Consider the following 25,030-nt stretch of genomic DNA (forward strand, 5'->3'; position numbering starts at 1 on the left):
TAAAGGGGCAACTTGTAAAGAGTAACGGTAACGTTTTACAACAGCAGTGCTGACAGAGGGATAAATCAGTACTTACAACTTGTTGAAGCTTGTCACAGATAGGTTGTTGCCAAGTTCCAACCCTGTCAGAGAAAAACAGAAAGGTGAATTTATAATATACTTAAAGATACAAATAAATAAAGACACTGGAACATTGGAAAACATTTTCTGGTCTAGTGAACATTTGTTCCTGATGTTTCATGCTGATGGGAGTGCTAAGATATGTTAAAAAGCCCATGCATCCATAGATCTAAACTGTTGAGTGTCAACAATGCAGGTTAGTCGTGGCAGTATAATGGTTTGGGTTGAGTTTCCTGGCATGCACTGGTTCCCTTGATATGAGCAGTGAAACGCATGAACACAACAAGATGTTTGCTCAACATTAACGTGATTAGGTGCATTCGTTCATGACATCTGCAAATGGACCTGTTAAGCTATGGAAAACATTGAAATTAACATGGCCCAGAATTCATGTGCTGCCCTTTCCACAAATTATTGGGAAATTATTGAGAATTGGACACTCAGAGTTTGGCATATTTTAATTCATAGCATAATTAGAAGAAGCAAGTAACATTCTGCAATAGAAGCCAATGATCATCAATGAGCAATATAATCAAGCAAATGATAAAAAAAAATGCATTGTCATAAAAGAAAATTGAAAACAATTACATAATAACACAAAATTCAAATCATTTCACTCTCATGTAAATGACAACTGTGTAATTATTAGCACAGTAATTCTTCTTGACTAGGAAAGAGAGCACGTTAGTAGTAAATTCAGGCTTCATTTTGATACTGTACCATATGTCCTAACATAGTTGTAAATGAAACACCTACAGCAAGATCAATAGTTTTCTTATAGACCTCAGAAATGCAATAAGTTCAAGTCTGAAAATAGAAACAGGACCGAATTACAGAATTTGACGTAGTATGATGTGAAATAATCGCGTTTGAACATTTCATAGGAAACACACGTAATTAAAAAAATGTCTGCTGGGAATTACGTGCTCAAGAATAATATTACCAAAGAAGGAGCTATAACTTAATGTGCATTCAGTAAATACATGAATAGTTTTTCTAGTTTTACCATGTAGTAGAGGTAATATATAGGATATACTGGATACATGAAATTAAACAGGCGTTTTGGACTCAACGTGTATTTAAATACATATTGTGAAGGATTAGATCAGCAGTAGGCAAAGTGGTCACATATAGCTCAGGAGACAGGGAAAGTTAGATTATGATTCTTATAGGTCATAGCAAGAGAAAATGTATTTATTTTGCACATCAGCATAAACAAAGGATTGTCAAAAACCCCTGCTAGTCTGAGAGCTACCTAATACAACAGGTAGGTTTATACCCTTAGCCTACATCTCTACTACAAATCTGTGTTCTCTATGTAAGAATGTGAGAATCTGTCTCTACTAAAGTCAATGGTGAATAATTGAATGAATGGTAGAGATTGTCTAAGCTCATAAGAAGTAGATACTTAAATCAAATGAGGCCAAAGTAATAGGATATTCTGATTACATGAATACATAGGTGAAGGGGTACTCTAATTAGGTCAAGGTTTAGATACGGGAATACTTGTGTCAAATTACAATCTATGTGAATCAAGTGGCTATCGAGGAGTACAAAAGAAATGGTGAACAGAAGTAATAAAATAGTAAGGATCACTCTGAGAGAATTTAGTGAAAATGTATTTGGATCCACTAAAGGCATAGAGAAGAGAAGGATGAATATAGTACAACCTCAAGGTAATTCCTCCAATCATCCCATTGCTTAACTATGAATAAAAGTGTTCAAATCAACTGGATATCTAGAAAATTAGATGTTTAAATTGACTAGCGGTCCAGGGAACAGAATGATTGAATTGGGAATGGAGTGCTTAAAATTCAGATCTCCAGATTTCATCATAATCATCATTTCATCATTTAGCTATTTATATAGCGCCACTAATTCTGCAGAGCTGTACAGAGAACACACTCACATCAGTCCCTGCCCCAATAGAGCTTGCAGTCTAAATTCCCTATCCCACACACAGACAGACTAGGGTCAATTTGATAGCAGCAAATTAACCTACAGGTGTATTTTTGGATTGTGGGAGGAAACCGGAGCGCCCGGTGGAAACCCACGCAAATACGGGGAGAATAATAAAACTCCACAAGGATAAGGCCAGGGTCGGGAATCAAACTCATGACCTCAGTGCTGCGAGGCAGAAGCACTAACCACTAAGCCACCGTGCATCCCATTATGTCAGGTACATGTTTAAGTTGTTTGGTCTCAGCTATTCACAGGACATTCTCCCGGAAGAATTTTGGCTTTTTCTGGTGAGTATTGGTAAACTCCAGTTGGGCTTGCTTATCTCTAAGCAGAGGGGCTCTCCTGGGGCTCATACCATATAACCTAGTTTCATTGAGTTGGTAATGTGCCTGACGGTCAGCTTGAATATATTTGACAGTTGATCGATGTGCTTTTTCCACCATTTGAACAAGTTTTATCTTGCGGCCATGTCCAGGGAGGTTGGCTACAGTACAATGGACCTTAAACTTCCTATCAACATTACATTTGGTGGAAACTGAAACATCAAGGTCTCTGAAGATTGATTTGTAGACTTGAGATTGTCCATTCTTGGCTGCAATCTTCTGTCTGACCTTCCGAGACAATTCTCTGTATTTCTTTCTTTTCTCCATGCTCATGGCAGTACACACAGACACAAAGCAGGAGGAGATATTTTCCCTATTCACACTCTTTCAATGAGTGATTTTTATATTGCAGGCATCTGTTACTCACAACATGTAAGTTCAGTTCCAAACAAAAGTAGAATTGCGGGGGTCACTGGTGAATACCTTCCAAGTTGTTAGACTCTGCACCTCTAACGGGCAGTGTTAATCTAGGCTGGTCTAAAGGTTCTAGTGTCGTGACACTAGATAGTTAGTAATTCATGTGTCCCAAAAAACTCAATTAAAGGGACTGATATTCTTTTATTGCAGATGACAAATCTGCAAGCATGTCTGCTCTTTCTGTAGATGCTCTTCTGGCAGCCCCAATTTGTTAGTATGCATCCAGGTAGTGTGTGTTTCACCTTTTGCAGACCTTCCCCTGCTGTCCTCCCACGTCTTAAAGCTCAATGTGCTTACCGATACTCAGTTGCCTCCACAATTTCAGCACAAGTCCGATACTCCTTTGATGTTCATTTCATCCGCCTTTCTCCGCTCTCCACCTTCGTGTTGGTATCATCTTTCGTCCCCCTGGCACTTCTCAATTTCTTGACAACTTTGCCGCCTGGCTTTCTCATTTCCTCTCTTCTGATCTTCCTACTATTATCATTGGGGATTTTAACATCCCTACCCACTGTCCTATTACTACTGCTGCCTCTAAACTCCTAACTCTCACTTCCTCATATGGCCTCTCCCAATGGACATCTTCCGCTACCCACCTTGATGGTCACTCCCTGGATCTAGTGCTACCTCATCTCTGTGACATCTCCAATTCTGTCTTCCCCTTTTCTGACCACAATCTCCATTCTTTTACCCTCTTGTTACCCCGTGCCCCCCCCTCTCCAACCCAAAGTCACTCGCACACTGCATCCCATCAACAGTATTGACCCCATCCCTCGAACCATTACTTGCTCCCATTTCTTCCCTAAGATGTCCCAACGCTGCTATCTCTCTTTACAACACCACACTCTCTGTTGCCCTTGATACTGTAGCCCCAGTCACCCCCCCATCGTCCCCGCCAATCCAAACCCCACTCCCCTCTTACTCGTCTCCTCCCAAAATGCTCCCGCTGCTCTGAACGCAATTGAGGATATCCCGCTCTATTGCTGACTTCATCCACTTCAAATTCATCCTTTCTTCATACTATTCTGCTCTCTCTCTTGCCAAACAAACCTATTTAACATCCTTCAAATCCTCCCTGTCCAATAAACCATGATGCCTTTTTGCTACCATTAATTCTCTATTGTGTCCTCCTCCACCTCCTCCCCCCTCACCGCTCTTGACTTTGCCACCTACTTCAAAAACAAAATTGACTCTATCCACAATGATATTTGTTCTCGTCAGCTTTCCCCCACCTGTCCTCTTTATCACTTACTCTGCCACCCTTAGCTCCTACCCTATTGTAACTGTGCCTGAAATCCTCTCTCTTCTATAATCTGTCCTATCGATCCTGTCCCCTCCAAGTTTCTTTGCTTCCTCTCTTCCAATGCCTGTTGTCAACTTGCTCACCTCTTTAACCTCTCTCTCTCTCCACTGGTATCCCGTAACCCTTCAAGCATGCTCTCATCTTCCTTATTCTCAAGAAACCTTCCCTTGACCTATCCTCTCTCTCCAACTATCGCCAATATCTCTGCTGCCCTTTACTTCTAAAATTCTCTAACGACCTGTCTTCAATCGTCTAACCCACTTTCTCTCTTTCCACTCTCTTTTTGACCCTTTCCAGTCTGGCTTCCGTCCCCTTCACTCAACTGAAACTGCTCTCACTAAAGTAACAAATGACCTACTCTCAGCTAAGACAAAAGGTTAGTTCTCCCTACTCGAGCTCTCTGCTGCTTTTGACAGTCGATCATTCTCCTCTCCTTCACTCACTCGGTCTTCGCGAAACAGCTCTTTCCTGGTTTGCCTACTACCCCTCTGGCCGCTCTTTTAGTGTGCCTGTTTCTGACTCTCAAATCCCCCCCCCCTTCCCCTTTCTAATGGAGTCCCACAAGGCTCTGTCCTTGGCTCTCTGATCATCTTACTCTACATCACCTCTCTTGGTGAAGTCAATCATTTGGCCTCCAATACCACCTCTATGCTGATGACACACAAATCTATCTTTCCTACCCTGACCTCTCTCCTGCATTTTTACCCAGGTATCTGTCTCTCTGCTGTAACTACCTGGATGTCATTGCGCTTCCTGAAACTTAACATCTCCAAATCCAAGCTCATCATCTTTCCTCATGTCAATGTTGCTATTCCCCCAATATCTCTCTCTTGGTTGACAACATCATTCTTTTTCCTGTCACCCAAGCCTGATGCCTTGAAGTCACCCTTAACTCAGCCCTCAGCTTTACCCCTCATATCCAGTCCCTCACCAAATCCTGCAACTTTCTACTCCGTAGCATCACGAAAATCCGAAAAACCCTTCTTCTCCTGGTCCATTCACTCATCATTTCTCGTCTCGACTATTGCAACCTCCTTCTCACTAGCTATCCTGACTCTCACATTTTTGACCTTCAATCCTTACAGAATGTTGCGGCTAGGCTCATCTTCCTCACCCACCACACCTCTTACGCTTCTCCTCTGCGTAAATCCCTTCATTCGCTCCCTATCCGTTCAGAATTCAGTTAAAGCTCCGTACCCTGACTTACAAATCCCTTACCAGCACTCCCCTCCCTTACATGTCCGACCTTGTCTCGAGGTACATACCTACCTGGCCACTCCGCTCTGCCTCTGACTTCTGCCTCAATTCACTTCTCATTAACTCCTTCCAAGCTCGCCTCCAAGATTGCTGCCATGCTGCCCCTAATCTTTAGAACTCCCTACCCCATCATACTCGCCTCTTCCCCAACCTTCAGTCCTTCAAACGCTCACTTAAAACTCACCTTTTCAAGCTCTCCTATCCTACCACCTCCTAAATTCCTCTCCTCGCCTGCCATCCCTATCTTTTCCCAGTTGGACCTACTGTCTCTCACCACCCCTCCATCTAGAATGTAAGCTATCGTGAGCAGGGTCCTCTCTGCCTATTGTCTGTCTGTCTACTGACTCCCTCGTTCGTCCTGTCACATCTTTTGCTGTACTTTGTGTGAGTCCCCATAGCATTGCTCACATTAATCTGTGCTACTTATATGTATTACCTCATCTCTTTGTTACTGGCTTCTATATGTGGCGCTATGGAATCTGTGGTGCCTTATAAATAAATAATAATAATAATAATAATAATAATAATAATAATAATAATAATAATAAGAGTCAGGCAGGTAGAATCTAGACAACTAATTGAATGGGAGGTATAATCACTGATATTAAACAAGAAGCACGGTCATCTGCAGGCAAAGTTCAGCAATAGATAATCATGCAAACCAGTACTAAAACAAATCCAAAGATCAGCGTCAAAAAAAGGAACATGGATTAAAAAATAGCTAGAATACAAGGAACCAAATTAGCATACAAGGAAAAGGTCAAAATCTACAAAAAGAGAATGGAGCAGGTGGCAGACAGACAGGGTCAAGAACAGGACCCAGAATTTATCACAAGTATCAGAAGAACACCAGGCCTGGACTTATATAGGATCACTCTCACCTATCTGGGAGATCGATGGTCATGGTGAAGGTGCATCATTGAGCTAAAGGGTGAGGATTAAAAAGGCACATGCGTCTAAAAGTATTATGATTACCGATTCCCACCAGAGGAAGTACATCTACAATAATAATTCTTATACAGTTCCAGCACTTAGCAGAAGTGTGTAATAGGAATGCAAGCACCCAGCAGAGTACAGCATGAGAGGTAAGTCATGGGGTCTGGTCTGAGGTCTGTATGGTATAATAGCAACTAAGACTTGTATACAAGCGACCCGGAATGTGGGACTACTTTTTACACTAGTCACCAGAAATGCAGGGCATGCTTTGAAAATGTACATTAGTCTCTAGGATTGGGTAGTGTTTTATATACTAGCAACCAATGATGAAAGACTGTTGTACACTAGTTACAGTAATGTCTAATATGTATGCAGGCTACAAATATGCAGTCACTAGACACCAGGTTTCAATCCCTAATTAGATTATATTCTGTACACAAGGAACCAGAAATTGGGGATCAGTTTGGTACACTAGACACCAGGTATGGGGTAGGGTCAACATTATATACTATCAACTGATCACTGTTAATGGGAGTAGTGCTGTGTACAGCTGATATCTGCTTTTTCTACTAGTTACCAGGATTGAGATCTGACATTAACACCAGACTCCATCTGCACAAGCTGATTGGAGGACTTTGTTTTATTAATGGGGATGCAGGGGCGGCAAGCATATGGAGCAGCTGTCGAGTATAATCTATAATTCCCAGGCCCATGGCAAAGGTTAGGTCGATGGGGTTGGCAGTGATGCATCACGAAACCCTATGTAGGCACCTGCTCTTCTGAGCATGGTGAGGGGGCTGGCCGGCACTCTTTACCAGCAGAGCATTGCACCCCTAGTTACCATACTGCATGCCCACCCTATCTTTCCACTGCAATAAAAGTGTTATCATCAATCAAAATACCAAAAGAAAATTTTCTTAGAACAAAATATGTTTGTATGCGAATACCTTTTTAGGGAAACATTTCCTATTGTCCATTTCCTACAAAGAAGGTGTTGATTTATGTTTATTATTAGATTGCCAGCTTGTCTAAAGGGATATCACTGATTTGTCATATTACTTATTCAAAAATCTTCAATTGTCAAGTTCCAGAGTATGTGTCACAGCTGTATAATCAAGCATCAACATGCACCTGTGTTCTGATTATGAGGATAACACAGCTTTGTCATGACATCTTCATTAGATGATTTTGTTACATTATCTCTTGCAGAACACTGAGAGTTGATCTGTAAAACTTGGAACTAACATGTTTTTCATTTTAATCATATGAGTTATTAGCATTATTTTAGCAAACCAAGAAATCCCCACACACGTTTTTAATATCTCCTTCATTTATAGGATAATTGGCAAATTATTGTTATTTACTTTTGTGATGCCTGTTAGTTAATGAATGAATACTTGTGAGCTGGAAATTCAGCTGACATGTTTCCTATTAATTACAGTAGTATTGTGTGGGCAGCCATAGTTAATATTTTACTGTGTAGACACAATGTTACGGCCCTCCACAAGACAGATAACCCTTATTTTTAAACGTAAAGCAGCAATCCTATTTTTTAAATACTAGGTTAAATACATTTTAAGTCTGCATCTGATATATTTTTTCTTAGTTGTTCTTCTAAAAATCATGATATCCTTTTCAAAATCTCTTTGGAGGACAATCAAATATTGCTGCAAGACACTGTTAGTCTGCTACAGAGACAAAATAAAGGAGATGAATTAGTTAGTACCAAACTTAAACCCAAATCGACCTTTTTTCCTGATATTTCCATTTGCCCTCAGGTGGGCATATATAGGGATCTTGTCTCCAAAGACTTGGATAAACTTTTCTTAAAAACCAAACAAAATAAATTTCACTCTAGTAATCTTTCTAGAGATGAAATCGCAGCTCTAAAAGAAATCTCTGAATGGGAAGATATCGTAATTAAACCCTCCGATAGAGGAGGGAATGTGGTGTTATGGCCAAAACAACAATATCAGCAGGAGGTCTACCGTCAACTGGGGGATAAAGATTGCTATAAACGGATCATCTTCAATTAGACAGCTAATTTTCTAGCCAATTATAACAACATTATTGACCAAGCTTTTCAGACCAATGTTAGCTCTAAAAGTGATTACGACTTTTTAAAAGTCAATAATCCCAGAATTGCAACCATATACATGTTGCCGAAAATCCACAAAAATAAATCATTACCTCCAGGGAGGCCAATCGTGTCGGGCAATGGCAACCTGACAGAAAAAGCTAGTAGGTTTGTGGATGCCCATTTGAGGAAACATGTTAATAGCCTAGACTCATATATAAAAGATACTCAAGTTGTTTTAGCCAGATTGGATAACATCATGGTTAACCCAACTACGAAGTTAGCATCATACGATATTGAGTCACTTTATACTAATATAACACACAAAAATGGCTTATATGCAGTTCGATACTTCCTGAATATGGAAAAAAAGCACTGGTCTTTCGGAGTTTCTGGTCATATTATTCCAGTTTGTCTTAACAAGGAATTACTTTGTATTTGAAGAAAATTTTTACCTGCAATTGAGGGGAACAGCTATGGGGACGGCTTGTGCTCCCACCTAGGCTAATTTATATCTAGGCTGGTGGGAGAAAGAAGTAGTCTTCCATCCATGTAATGAGAAATATACCGACCATGTATTATTGTGGTTGAGGTATATAGACGATGTGATCCTATTATGGGATGGTGACGAAAAATTATTTCACGAGTTTACAGCATCCCTAAATACCAACAATCTTAATTTAAAACTTACATCTGAGATACAAGATTCAGCAATCAATTTTTTGGATCTTACTATATCCAAAACAGGAGACGGCAGACTACATACAGATATGTTTAGGAAAAAGACGGCCACAAACAGCATATTACATTCTTCTAGCTCCCATTATCCACACGGGCATTCCAAAAGCAGAATTATTAAGAACTAAAAGGAACTGTTTGGATGAACTAATTTATAAGCAGAGATCAGAAGAGCTGAAAAATAGATTAAAAAGAAGAGGATATAAAGCTAACATCAGCAGAGCTGAGAAAAATGTGTCCCATCTGAGTAGGGACTCTTTGATTCATCCCAACAAAAAGGAGACAGATCCCAAGAATTCTGAATTAAGATTAGTTGGAACTTTCTGCTCAGAGTGGAGAACCATAACACAAATTCTACAAAAACATTGGTATATTTTACAACTGGACCATGATCTTAAACAAGTGTTACAAGATAGGATCTCCGTAACTTGGAGACGATCTAAAAATCTCAGAGATCGTTTAGTTCAGTTACTTAACTCCAAATACCAAAAAAAAAAGACTTTGAATATTCCACATGTTTTTTTTTTTTTAAATGTGGGTGATGTAAAGCCTGTTCGAACATGATTCAGGTCAAGGAGTATAGAGACAAATATGCAAAAATATGGAAAATTAATAAACATCTGAATTGCAACTCTGCCAACGTTATCTACTGTCTTTCTTGCCATGTGATTTAAAATACGTGGGAATGACTAGCAGACCTCTCAAGAAACGAGTTCTAAAACACATTGGCAATATCAAGAGAGCTGCCAATGATAAGGCCAACTTTAGACAACTATCAGTAGTTGCCAAACATTTATTGAAGTACCATCAAAGTGATTCCAGAGGCCTAATAGCATTTGCCATGAAACAGGTAAATCTAGGACTCAGGGGAGGGGGTATACAGACAGAATTGCTACGGAGAGAGACTAAAAAAAAATTCCTGATGGGTAGCATGACCCCACATGGGCTTAATGACCATAGTTATTTTTCAGTATTTTTGAGTTAGATTATATATTCCTAATTTCCGGTCAGGAATTAATATATTTCAATAAATCGCTGATAGACCTCCCTAATCTTATATACACTTGGTGGACACATCACTTACTAATCAATGGTGGGTTAGCCCTTTATTCTATTTTTACACCCTTTTTTTCACCATTACAATATGATGTTATTTTTTAATGGTTTTTGGACCATCTTTTATTTATCACTTTCAACATAATTATCAGCCTACAGACTGATATCTTAATCATTGTGATATTGACAGCTCACTTGTATTATTTTGAACACATGGAAGTTGACTCACATCATTTATATCTCATTAAATTGAAATGAATTCAGTCACCATTTATATTTCTAAAGGTATATATTATGGGATTAGCATATATACCCCTTAGATTTTCATTAATTATCACATTTTTAATATTTCATCACATTTAATTTAATTTATTTTATTGGTGTGGTTATCGTCAGCCTATGATATTATATCATTATTCGCTGAAAGTAAAACATCGTATATATAATTTACTGACGATTTAGGCAGTGATCATAATTACCACAGTTCATATATACTTATAAAGCTTTGGTACTTTTGTCTTAGTCCGTGTGGTGTGATATTTCATGTGTATATCTTTCTCCAATATCTCTCCACAAGATTTGAAATCGACAGCTCTAACTCATCTACTTTTGTCTTGATTAGTTGATTCGGGATTAGTATAATACTTACCTCCGATCATCCTTTTCTGTATGTGGTATCTATGATACACTAGAATGATTAGATTATTCTTCTACTTTTGCCATGATCAGTTGATCCCGTTTTAATATAATACCTACCTCCGATCATCCTTTCCTGTATGTTGTATCTATAATACACTAGAGCGAACATGAGCCAGGCGGAAGTGATTCCGAGCAACTTTTAGTTGCTACAATGTTGCTAGGCATGATGCTGTAATAGTAGGCGGGTTCTCCACTTTAAATAGCCAATGCTATTATGACATCGGCTTGCCTAAGAAAAAGCTAATAGCGAAACGCGCGTCGGCGGACGCCGCGTTCACTGCTCGATATAATTTCACCTATTAAGTTGATTTTGACAAGCTTAGATTAGAAAATACATCCTCTCAAGATAGGACAATAATATCATATATTGTGGCTAGCTTACATTGCTCTGTCAGCTATATTAAAACACAGAAAACACTGTGCTGAATTGCAATTACGAGAGTAACCTCCGTTATACCACTACATGGACTGATCTATGTGTGGAAGCTTCGGAGGGAGTATAATATCATCCTGAGAATGATGTGTGTTCATTAGCACCTATATTAAGCACCGTACCATAACATCAGTGTTTTAATATACTGACACTATATTAGGGCAGTTGCTCTTATTATTTATATCAATCCTGTTATATCATAACTAGGGAGAATAATCTCCGTGTAAATAAGTTCCTTTGGGGATTTGTGTGGAAGTTTTGGAGACAATAAATCATTAAAGTATGTTTTTTATCAAAGAACATAATATATTATACCCATGACTACCAAATTAAATTAATTGAATTAGTATCACCTCAGCAGTTTTCATTATTCAACTGCAAATGGATGGTTAGCGTGCAATGTAATCAAATAGGGAGGCCATATAATTATTTCACCTCCAAGCTTGATAGTATCTAATCTGTAACACCAATATCAATTTATAAGGATAATAATCCATTTATATATCCCTCTGACACATATATCAGCATTCAACAAATTGTGGCAAATATCCAATCTAGGGCAGTGTCGCGGTTGGACATTGGTTTGTCCATTTTACTAGTCATAATTTTTGATTTTCATATTTCACATATCCATATTTTAATATTTCGCTACTAGATGATTTTATGTTTATTACCAATAAAGTTGTATTTAACAGTAATGCTCACTTTTCTGTGTTCCATATGAGTGCCTCATATGATCCTCTCCTATCCTACTCTTTGGATTTTTGAATCAAATGCTACAGAGACACCATTATGTGATAGCAGAGGGAGGAGAAGAAGGATGTCACAGTGTAAACTTAACTCAGACTGGCATTCCAAAGCCTCTCTTCTCACTATATCATGTGTAGTGTGACTGTGGTTATCATGATAGTCCATGACACTGACCGGAATTATAGATCATTAATAGTAGTCTGAACAAAAATATCAAGGGAAATGGTAACTACCAACAATATTCTTATAGCCTGCCACAGTTATGTATGCTAAAAAATACACCTTATATTTTCATGGGATTGCTGCTTTAAGACACTAGATTGATCTTATTAACTTTCGGGGGCTACACATAAAAAAATTAGTTGACATCTCAATGATTCCTATGAAACTTAAGCAAGTGTGCTCTCGTCTGGTAATATAGAGATAGGCTGTGAGTTATGCAATAAGTGTAATAGAAAAGTTATAATAGATAATCAACAGAGATACACCAATCAGCCAGAACATTAAATCCACTGTCAAGCGAATTGAATAACATTGATTATCTTGTTACAATGGCACCTTTCATGGGGTGCAATATATTAAGCAGCAAGTGAACAGCCAGTTTTGAAAAGTTGATGTGTTGGAAGCTGGAAAAATGGGCACGTATAAGGATCTGAACGGCTTTGACAAAGGTCAAATTGTGATGGCTAGATGATTGGGTCAGAGCATCTCCAAAACTGCAGGTCTTGTGAGATGTTCTCGGTATGCAGTGGTTAATACCAGCCAAAAGTGGTCCAAGGAAGGACAACCATTGAACCAGCGACAAGGTCATTGATGCCAAAGGCTCACTGAGGAGCAAGGTGAGCAAAGACTAGCTTGTCTGGACAAATCCCACAAAAGAGCTACTGTAGCACAAACTGATGAAAACGTTAACGCTTGCTATGATAGAAAGATATCAGAACACACAGCAGATTGCAGCTTCCTGCGTATGGGGTTGCAATGTCGCAAACCAGAGTGCCCATGCTGACACCTGTCGAAAGAGCCTACAATGGTCACGTGAAAGCCAGAACTGGACCATGGCCTGGTCCGATGAATCACGTTTTCTTTTACATCATTTGGATGGCTGGGTGCGTATACATTGTTTACCTGGGGAAGAGATGGCACCAGGATGCCCTCTGGAAAGAAGGCAAGCTGACAGAGGCAGTGTTGATGCTCTAGACAATGTTCTGTTGGGAAACCTTGGGTCCTGGCATTCTTGTGGGTGTTACTTTGACATGTACCACCTTTCTAAACTTTGTTGCAGACCAAGTACACCCGTTCATATCAGTGATATTTCCTGATGGTAGTGTCCTCTTTCAGCAGGATAATGCACCCTGCCACACTGCAAAAATTGACAAAGAGTTTAAGGCGTTGACTTGGCCTTCAAATTCTCCAGATCTTAATCCGATCGAATATATGTGGAATATACTGGAAAGACAAGTCAGAGTCATGGAGGCCCCACCTTGCAACCTACACAACTTAAAGGTTCTGATGCGAACGTCTTTGTGCCAGATACCACAGGACACCTTCAGGAGGTCGTGTGTAGTCCACGCCTTGACGGGTCAATGCTGTTTCGGCGGTACGAGGGGGACCTACACAATATTAGGCAGGTAGTTTTAGTGTCACATCTGATCGGTGTATAGTACAATGTCTCTGCATAAGTTGCACATACGATATAGTCATGAATAATGAAACAACCTCAGCGATATGCATTCCAAATTGTATATTGTGCAAAACTTGTTGAAAGCAATGCACAGCCTTCTTGCGGAGTCATAAACAAAGTCAATCATTGTACAGTGTGAAAGCTCCTCATAAATGACCATTATGAAAAGAAAAAAGTTATGTCAGGACTTCCTTGACCAAAGTGTAGGATACCCAAGGTCTGTTCTGCTACATAAAATGGTGTTAGTGTATGGGCCCAGCAGTTTGTTATGCGTTCTCTACCAGGTTGATTATTGAAGTTGCGCCAACAAGAAAATAGTTGTAATCAGGGCCACAGAAAGGAAAATATCACTTTCTCAGGAAAGCATGACATTGAGTTATTATACCCCAGCAGGACCACATCATTAGGGTCTTTCAGTATCGCAAACCTTCTACCTGCTATCTTCCTCTTCAAAACTGATTTGGGAAAGGGAACACCCCAATGTCAGCTGTGCACTTGAGTGCTTGCAAGCCGATAGATCCTATGATGGCTTTCGAGCTAGCATTGGGAAAGAGAGTTATCCTAGAACGGCAACTCAAGCCCAAGCATGAATATATTTGATGCTAATTAAATTAAAAAAACACTCAGATAAAACAGAAACAAATATGCATTCTTCAATATGTTGAATATATTAAACAGTATAAATATCAGAAGAATGGATCCAATTTTCATACGGAGCTCAGGTTTAATAATTGTTTCACCTACGGACACACTTTCATCTTGGATTTCAAATAAATGTTATGCTATACTTCGTTATGTTACATGGAAATCTGTTTTTTATCAGGTCTTTCAAGGTGATTGAGCTACAATATTTGTTATCTGAAATCTAAACTGCTATTCAACAGCATCATTTAGTAATACACAAAACCGCAGGCAATTTGCAAACAAATGGAAACATTGCCCTCTCCCTATGAAATACAATCCAGGAACGTCAAACCATTTAGAATTACATTCCCCTTTCTAATAAACCACCATGCTTTTGATATTGATATTGAGTCCTGTGGTACCGGTAATATAGTAAGTCTTATTTTAACTAATAGCTTCAAACTGAGTTAATCACTTACTGGTGATGTGCAGCTTGAAACATCATTTAAATCTAATCTGCTGTTCCCGATAATGTCATTTAAAAAAACAAAACATAATGATGTAACATAACAATATAACATTAAATATATGCTTATAAACATAAAACCTGTAATGCTATTGTATTAAAGGACAACTGCTGTGAGAATACAAATACAAAATGTAAGATGAGTGGTATCGCTTAAAGTCAGTCCAATATCTGAATGATTTTCAAAACCTACCTTGTGGTTTTCAAAAAGATAGTTTCCATCTTTTGCCGATAAAAGAATAAAAGTTAAACCGGGTCAATGCCTACAAAGAAGAAAATAAAAAACATAAACATACAGGTGAATTCAGCGAGTTAATACATCGAGTGAATGGCAAACTCATTTATGCCTACTTAATCGGTGGTATAATTACATAGAACATCAGACCTTTTATAAATAGTCAAACAGACAGTTATGTAAGACTTTTATGTCCAGCCAGAGCCCCCGCAGAAGGTATCAAGGGTCTTTCAACACACCTGCCAAGGACATCTACGGCACGCTACAAGTGGGAGTGACTGTGGCAGGGAAAACCCATCACAGGTACACAGGAATGTAATATTTGGAAATTTGAGTTTAACCTATATCATTTCACCTAAAACTTTTGAGTTTCTTTTAGATATGGGACGAGTTAGCCTTTTACATTTTTTTTATATATAAAGATGCCACATTGACCCGATTTCATTTGTTTTGTTTCCTTTTTTTGTGATTATATATGGAGCTAACACTAACATACAAATAAAAATTTTATGCATCTGGCTATAACAAGGATTAAAAAACTGAAACACGCCGGGTGATCGGGCAGCACACCCGACACGCAGCAGACTTACTCCGCTCCATCCTGGGCGCCGCCATCTTGAAATCGGGTCTGCGCTCAGTTTAAAAGGCACTTCCTCCTTACCTAAGGTGCCTGTTCTTTGAGTCATTCCTGATGATAAGAAGTGGCTTCCCTGTGTGTCCTGTGGAATCTGTTACTCCGTTTGTCTGAAGAGCTGATGCTTCATCTGCTGCATCTATTTCTCCTGTGCCTGTAGAGCTGACATTTCATCCGTGGTATTCGTTTGCCTAAAGAGCTGACGCTTCATCCGTGGTATCCGTTTGCCTAAAGAGCTGACGCTTCATCCGTGGTATCCGTTTGCCTAAAAAGCTGACACTTCATCCGTGGTATCCATTTGCCTAAAGAGCTGATGCTTCATCCGTGGTATTCGTTTGCCTAAAAAGCTGACACTTCATCCGTGGTATCCATTTGCCTAAAGAGCTGACGCTTCATCCGTGGTATTCGTTTGCCTAAAGAGCTGATGCTTCATCCGTGGTATCCATTCTCTGAAGAGCTGACGCTTCATCTGCTGCATCTATTTCTCCTGTGCCTGCAGAGCTGGCGCTCCATCCGCAGCTACTACTACTACTACTTCGTTGTCTGAAGAACTGACCCTCTACAGTTGTTCTAGGCTGACCCTCTCCACTCCCTCTCGGTGTGGTAACCGGCTAGACTGCAGAGCTGATGCTCCACCTCCTGTTCCCGAGTGGCTAGCTATTTATCAGGGCCGCTGACTACTCGCCTTCGGTTCTGTCTCCTTAAGCCTTCCAAGGGCTTCCGTTCAGCATTCCTGGTGGGGGCAGCGACCTGCGAGTCAGACGCAGCTAAGACCATACTGCTTTGCGGCGGTTCCTGGTGAACACCGTCTCCTCGTTAGACTCCGCGACCTGCTAGAAGTAGTCCAAAACTGTACGAACACTAGGATTCGCTTCTACAGCTTGACTCCTCGTGTGGAACCGTGACACCGAAAAGATGTAGGTACTGACTTATTTGGGGGTATGTATGCTATATAGTCTGCATCCCATCGTTATATAAAGTATCTAACAAGCAACAAAAGCAGTTTAAATATAATTACATGTTTTAGCCCATACTTTTAAATAGAGTGCTGAATACCACAAAAATAGGGGGTCAAGGGAAAGAAAAGCAATAATGAAAGTCTTCGCATAGGTGGATGGACATCGTGGACTTCATCTCTGCAACAGCAAGATTTCAAATGAAATAACGATCGGTATTTTGGAAACATTATCGTTCATAATGTAAGTGTACACACTAATGCGATATTGGCTTGAACAGACGTTTATTGCTCGGTTGAACAGTCGACTGAAAACACTGTAGTGTGTACCCAGCCTAAGAATCAGGATCCATCTCCAATATTTAGCCAAGGTAAATAACATGATCTATCTGCAGTGTCTATCAGCAGTAAACATATTGGTCTCCAGTGTCTATTTAGCAGTAAACATATTGGTCTTTCTCCAGTATCTATTTGGAGAAACCATCATGATCTATATGTAGCTTTTATCCTGAGTAAAGATCATAATTTACAGTATATCCAGTATCTTACATAAGCATCATGATCTATCATTGTCTATTTGGCATAAGAACAATGATATATCTCCAGTATAAATTTGGAGTAGAAATCATGATCTCTCTCTATTATCTATCTGGAGTAAACATAATCATCTGTCTTCAGTATCTATAGAAAAATAAGCAACATGGTATATATTCAGTAACTGAAGTAAAGCTAGGTACATACTACAGGTTTTTCATTAGATTATCTTGCCAATCACGACAAACAACTGTTAGGTCTGATATTGCATTAGTGTGTACTCTCCCACAATCATGTTTTATCGCACCAAAACACATCATGTCATTTGATTTGATTTTATAACCGGACTAAAAATCTCTAGATTCGATGGAACGATGTCTGGCAAATTCTGAAGTACGTATGCACCAGCAGAGTAGGCAGAACTCCATAGAGTTTACGGAGTCACAATCTTTTTAGCAGATGGTTATGACAGATGAGGACAGATCTGAAGGTAAATCATTTAAAATTGTGTAAGTGTGTACACATAGATCAGCATGCTGATGTAGACTTTCGGTTGTTGGTAAAATCATTAAAGATATTGCATTGGGAGAAATTATCTGTAGTGTCTAGCTTGTTTAAGCATCATGATCTATCACCAGAGCCGTAACTTGGACTTTTCTAGCACCTAGGGCGAGAAAGACAAATGCCGCCACCCTAGCCCTCAATTTTAACTAAATGAACCTAAAATATTCCTAAATTGCGCCCCCCATCAGCATTTCGTCCTGGGAGGTCATCCCTGTCGCACAGCCCTAGTTACGGCCCTGTCTATCACTAGTATTTATCGGACATAAACATTAAGCTCTATCTCTAGTGTCTATCTGGAATAAGCATCTTCATTTATCAAGGAGTTGAAACTTAACCTATTTTTAGGCTTATTCTCTGGATTCCATAAGTGAGATTGTGTATCTAATAAAGCACAATCCCTTAGGAAACTGCATAACTTCTTTCAGAAACAAATACTACTGTTATCACACTTTCACATTACTTTTCTTCACCATTTTAGCCCTTCTAGAACAATTTGTTACATAAAGAAATCCCTTTAATCATAGTCTAGCTTTGAAAGCCTACTTCCACATTTCCATCTTTTGATCCTTTTTTAGCTCAACTTTAACATTAATATTCTTGAGGCCATCCACAAATTTGGCACTTTCTTTTCCCTATTTTCTATGTCAAACTATAGTTTCAGTTTGCCTTCTTTGCATACAATAGTGGTATAGAATCTTTAATCATTTCATTACACATAAATAAGCAAACACAAATATCAAAAACAAAAAATATGTGTGTCCCTAAAGCCTAACCAACTAAAATTCATGATTTATATTGATGCAATTTTCTTTTTTCTAATGTGTTCAGTATGATTAAACATCGTTTATGAGTTATCAGAAATAAATACAGAGCATTTCCAATTAGGAAAGACACTCATCCTTTACTGGCAAGCATAAAGTCTAATGCCATTTTGTCCTGCAGGGTCACAGATCTAATGGCCGACATTTCCACAGTGATCTTTTTTTAATGCGCTCGCAGTTTCTTTGTTAACCTTTTCTAGCTTCCTTGATAGTCTTACCGACTCCATAAATGGGGAATATCAAAAAAAAAGCTAGCAGTTTCAGAAAATTCTCTCATATCATACCTTTATAGAATGAAGCGCTAAATTGCAACAAGTATATATCTTAAATAACAGTTTCCTAACCCTAGGTAAGTTTGACTCTGGAAATAAAATAGTATCCCTGGCAAGTACTCATTCCTTATGCAAAATAATGATCTTCATAGGGTCTTATTAGGTATTTTATTTATATAGGCTCTTTATTGGTATATAAATGTAGGTTAGCTTGACATGAATTAAGCAAAGACAATTATATTAGGGGCTGCTCTGCCCCAGGAAACAAAAAACTAAAATTGGCAAAGGGAACTTTTGGTTAGTGTCAGCTTTTCCCAAGCAAATGACTCTTTTCTGGGTAAAGAGCAATTGTTTTTTTTAGCACTATGATGCATGGAGTCTACCCCAGGCACTTTGCAGCTGTATTGTTAGTCAGAAGCTCTTGATTTAAGCTTTCCCAGATGGTTTCCAGGGAGGACTCCGGTGCACCGTTACGTATACTCAATCACTTGGTTGGATAAAACAACACTGTTGATCCCGTTCTTTAGGCAATGCAGCTTGGACCAGTGAATGAAAAACCTTAATATATTTAAGTCTTGCAATAGTTCAGAATCAGTTCATCAGTTAGTTCAGTGGTTCCCAAACTTTTGCAGTTCGCCGCACCCTTAGAGTCTCCATAAATTTTTCAAGGCACCCCTCCAAAATAATTACCGAGCAGTACTATTTTATAAGTAGCTGGGTCAAAAAACGTAATAAGTATTTAGGTCAGGACAGAAATACTTATTAGTTGTATGCAAAAATACACAAGTCCAAGGGAAAATAATATTTTGATATATTTTTTTCAATTATATTTCTGTCAAAGAATAATTTACAGCTAACTCACTCGGTGCCTCTGCATCATCTCCACACACACACTGTGACCCCTGCATCCACACTCTGTGCCCCCCCTGCATCCACACTCTCTATGCCCCCCCTGCATCCACACTCTCTCTGCATCCTCGCTGAGCCCTCTCTGCCCCCTCACTCTTCTCCCTCTGCATCCGGCCATGGGCAAGAAGAGAGAAAAAAAAACAAAAAAAAAAACTTACCAATCTGGCGGCGCCCGGCACACAGCATCCTCTCTCCTGCCGCTTGTCACTGAATGTCGGGCGTGATTTATTTTTTTTCTCTTCCTGTCCACAGTACCCCTGTGACAGCGCCGCGGCACCCCTGGGAATGCGGCGCACAGTTTGGGAACCTAGGAGTTAGTTGAAGGTTAAGGTTGGATAGAGTTGGTACAGATAGACATGACCGTACTCTCGTTGGTCTTCCAATAAATATTTCAAGTGGGCTAGGTCCAGTCTTTCTTTAGGTGGTGGATGTAATGTTAGTGAGTACAAGTGAGGGTGCATCAGGTCTCTTAAGACCTGTTTCTGCAAAAATTTTAACAACCTTGTTTTTCAAGATACAATCCTATGGTTAGTAATGAAAATATAATTTCTTACATATTTTTTTGTTACCTGGCCAGTAAAGTGGGTATCTCATTCTGAGTTAATGGTCAAAGGTATCCTAAATCATAGAATAAAATCCTTAAGCAACCTTTTACTGACAGTGACAGTATCTGCTTTTGCACATAGGTAAGCTCCAGAGTACAGGCAAACAACTTTTTCACTGAAATAAAATTAACTTGAATATTTATAAAAGGTTCCCAAGGTGGGGGGATGTGCTGCTCACTTTGTCTTATTAACCTTGCCCACATTAGCTGCCTGACAACTAGGATATGAGTGGCAATATTGTTGAACACCACATGTAAAATGTGGGACAAACCAATCTCGCCAATTAAACTAGGCGGAAATCAGGTGAGTGCCAAAGAAGATCATACTAAATATACAAGACCTCCATCCTTTTTGTAGGAAAATCAACTCCGCATTTCCTGATGTGAATGAGATGGAATTGCTGTTTTGTCAGTGGAGTCAGCCAAGAAATTTTCTTTGAAGAGAATATAATGTATTTTGAGGATTGCAGTGCATTTAATGACAGCAGCAGAAAGTGATAGTAATGGATCTAGAAGGGCCATTTTTTTATTTGTAGCACCCCTGAAGTGAGGAATACACATTGTTTCCATAGTTGCCCATAATCATGTACTGCACCAGATGCATCCTAAGATATAGTGTAAATGTTTACAGATTTTTCCTTTAAAACTGTGCATGTTATTTTCTTGCATGGCATAGAAAGTTGTGTTGTTGTTTTCTTGCAATAGTGTAACTGTCCCCAAAATCGTGACTGCCCCACGAGAATCAGAATAGTTGACATATTGTGATGCTCCCTTCTATCTGTTCTTGCAGCTTTGTCTACCTGCTGCCACAGGTGTCTAAAGCTATGTAGCTGTTTTTCTCAAACCTGGAATTTTGGGGCCCTATTTGGAAGAAGAATAGGTACTATTCACCACCTGGAAAGCTGAGCAATGAGTGAACACTCTATGCCTCCCTGACCCCAATCAGCCCTGACATTAAATCGATAAAACTCAAGTTTAATAATTAGACATACTTCCCCCCAAACTGCCCGACATTAAATGAATATCATTAACATTAATGCAATACATATAGTCTTACTTCCCCCCTACCAGCCCCAATATCAAATTATTCGTATTCAAATTTAACAAATAGACTTATATCTCCCAATGGGCTCAACCATTAAATTATTATTCTTAAATAATTATTAGCCCATATATTATATAATATTAATAACTCCCACCAACCCCACATTACATTAAAAGCTCCTACATACATAAAGAGCCCCCACATAACATTAATGCCAATTCCTACCAGTCATCACATGACATTAATACTTACACCCACATAACATTAAGCTCTTCAGTGCTCAAAATGAGTGCCATGTGTCCTGTACATCTACCTGTAAGGTGCTAAAGTTGAGTCTCACTCATCCTTAACACTCATAGGGGCATATTCAATTCCGATCCGCGGGATCGCTCCGGAACGGGCCGCGAGCCTAATCCGCGGTACAGCAACAACGTGGATTTTCGTTCGCAGCCCATAGGGCTGCGTATGAAAATCTGCGTTATTGCGGTACCGTATTACCGGCAGTAGTGCGCATTTTCCGCGGTAACAATTGGAATTGAATATGCCCCATAGGGTGTAAATAGGTGAAAATCATATGTACCCATGCCCCACCGGTATTTCCTGCTGGTGGGGGCAAGGTGAAGAATCAGCACATAATATTATCATTGCGCAATTCATTATAGACAGTACTAACTAGAAAAAAAATGTATTAGCATTAAAAGACAGCCACCAGGAGTCATAAACTTCAGCATAAGAGGAGGAAGGTATGGGGTGAAGAGAGGAAAATGTGGAAGGGGGAGGGAGGAAAAGGTGCAGGGCAAGAGGAAAAGTGGGTTGTGAGGGGCACATAGTAAAAGTGTTGGGTGGGGGCAAATAGTAGAAGTTGGTAGGGAGACATATATGATAGGAGGGGTAAAAAGAGATAGACAAACAAAGGGGAAAAATAAAGGACAGGCACTCACAATACAGAGATAAAGACACACAAACACGAAGACAGATTGGGAGACAGATGAAGAGACAAAATTAGAGACAGACATACAAGGAGGAAAGAAAGGAACAGGCACACAAAGGGGAGACAGAGAGACACACACACAAGGGGGGCCGAGAGACTGGCACCACCACAGGAAGGGCAGAAAGGCTGACAAAGTTACAGGAAGGACAGAGAGGCTGGTACAGACAGGGGAGATGGAGAGACAAACAGACAGGGGAGGGGGAGAGACTGGAACAGATGGGAAGAACCAGTATGGATTCTTCTGAGGAAATGCTGGTCAACTTGGTTAAGGGTAAGTTTAAAGGCAAGATCAAGAGCAAGTATTCACCTCTAGTGGCTGAACATTCCTTTATTTTGGGTAGTTACCCAGTCCCTTAGGCAACTACATAATTTCTTACTGAAACAAGTACTGTAATCACACGTACATATTCTTAATTTCTTCATCATTTTCTTCTTCTATGACACTTTGTAAGAAATCCCTTTAAGTAGCTATTAAGACCTACTTCCACAGAATCATATTACTAGTGTATAACCAATGTAAGGGTCATGGTCTATCTGTTACTTTACTTGAGTAAGCATCACAATCTATCTCAAGTATTTATCTGGAGTAAGTATCATGATCTATGTCCAGTATCTGGAATAAGAATCATCATCAGTCACTAGTACCTACACAGCGTAAGCATCAACATCTATCTCCAATATCTATCTGAAGTATGCACCATGGTCTATCTCCAGTGCTGACTTTGTCAAAGTTAAGCATCAATATAAAACACATTTAATATCAAATACTCTCTTAATTTCTGGTTATTTCAGTTGTAAAATTAGTATAAAAAAACACAACCCTCTGAAAACGGATGTGTATTTGCCAAAAATGGGTGTGGAATAGGAGGACTGGGATGCGTTTCGGGCGGGTCAGTTGGGCCTAATCTATCTTGGTTTCCATATGCCAGTCCAAGTTTTTGGTGTCTAGAAAACACCTAAGAGACTAGAATGTCTTTGGATAGCAGATGAGACAAAAGTGGGCCAGTAACCATTGGTGGACTGGAAAATGAGTAAGGTGGGTATCTGCCCATCAGGCCAGTACAATTTGTACTGATTTGCAGGGGCAGGCTGACCTTGGGCTGGATCACTGGGCCACCTGCATTTTTTTTTCCTTTAAAATATTCCTAATAGGCTGCCAAGTTGAGCCTTGTCCCCCAGGCTAATATTTGCCAGCCCTCCCCTGCTGACTTGTGCCGGGCCACTCGGTTAAGGACGTGTCTGGCGACCCAGAGGTGGTTTAAATGATGCTCCCTGCATTACTATAAACACTAAATTGTATAGAGATTACTAGAATGCTCTCTGTATTGTAGAGGTTGCTAGAATTTTCTGTGTTGTATATTGTTTATTAAAATGAACTCTGTATTGTTTGCCATTAAGATGCCCTGTATGCTCTATGCATTGTAAAAAGATCACAGTAACTGTCTGCATTGTATACAAGAAAGATGGGGATGTGTTGTATTTGATTGTACTTTCGATTTATATAATTGCAAATGTACTGATTTTTTATACAGTGTTATATTTCTGTATCAGAAATGTACCGATTTCTGATACAATAGGCAAATGTTGAAGAAAATTTGTTTTGTAATTTCTGAGACAGTAACTAATGATTTGGTTTTGTTACTTTTCTAGATGAAATCCCAATTAGGCCAATTATACCATTTTCATTTGTGAGTGACCAACACTTGAATACACAGCAGGGAATTGCTACCTGTTACCCTGACTTGTTAAAGAGGAAGCCTCTGAACAATGCTTTAGGAAATCACAGATTGGTATAAATTTTGTTAAAGTTTAAATTATGTTAGCTCCAAGATTAGAAGATATATTACATCCGTATGGTAATTATTGAATGTGATATATCAGACATTACGGTGGCAGCTGGGACAGGGGCTGGGTTTCCCCCTGCAATACATGAATGTCAGAATCTGTATAAAAAGAGCACTGTTTGACCATGTGATGTATCATTCCATCTGTAACTTCTGGAAAGATTGCTAGTACCACAAATTGGCGTGCAACTGTCCTCATTAGGGCTACTTGATCTAATAAAACTTCACTGCTTCAAGATCTTGCTTTGATGCCTACTCACCTGTGCTGTAATTCGTGTGACCTACAGATTAGACCAAATCTAATCTGTTATCCAGCTGTACCAACGTTGGAAGCATGCATCCAGTGCCAATGCTCTGCCGCGCTACTTTGCAGCTCAGGCCAGTGTGATAGGTCTGGGGAACCATCCACAGCAACCTTGATCTAAAGTAAGAGGTCAGGGGCAGAGCTGTAACTTAGAATTCTAGCGCCTGGGGCAAGAAAGACAAATGCTGCCCACCTAGCCCTCAATTTTAAGCAAATGAACCTAAAACATTCCTAAATTGCGCCCCCCTTCAGCGTTGTGCCCTGGGCCTTCACCCCTATCGCACAGCCCTAGTTACGGCCCTGGTCAGGGGTACCAGCTCAGGTGCCCAGCAAGAAAATGATAGTTCAATGGAAGG

General features: G+C 39.6%; 1 long non-coding RNA gene across 1 annotated transcript in view; it reads right to left on the reverse strand.

Annotated features, from left to right (window-relative positions):
• The window catches only part of LOC142143373 (uncharacterized), a 26,311-nt gene continuing 1,281 nt past the window's right edge, over nt 1–25,030 (reverse strand). The window contains exons 2-3 of the long non-coding RNA XR_012689517.1: nt 15,156–15,225; nt 1–122 (exon numbers count right to left, since the gene is read on the reverse strand). This is a non-coding gene — a long non-coding RNA (uncharacterized LOC142143373). The remainder of the gene's footprint in view (nt 123–15,155; nt 15,226–25,030) is intronic.

The sequence above is a fragment of the Mixophyes fleayi genome, chromosome 3 (assembly GCF_038048845.1).
Source record: "Mixophyes fleayi isolate aMixFle1 chromosome 3, aMixFle1.hap1, whole genome shotgun sequence".
Classification (NCBI taxonomy): domain Eukaryota; kingdom Metazoa; phylum Chordata; class Amphibia; order Anura; family Limnodynastidae; genus Mixophyes; species Mixophyes fleayi.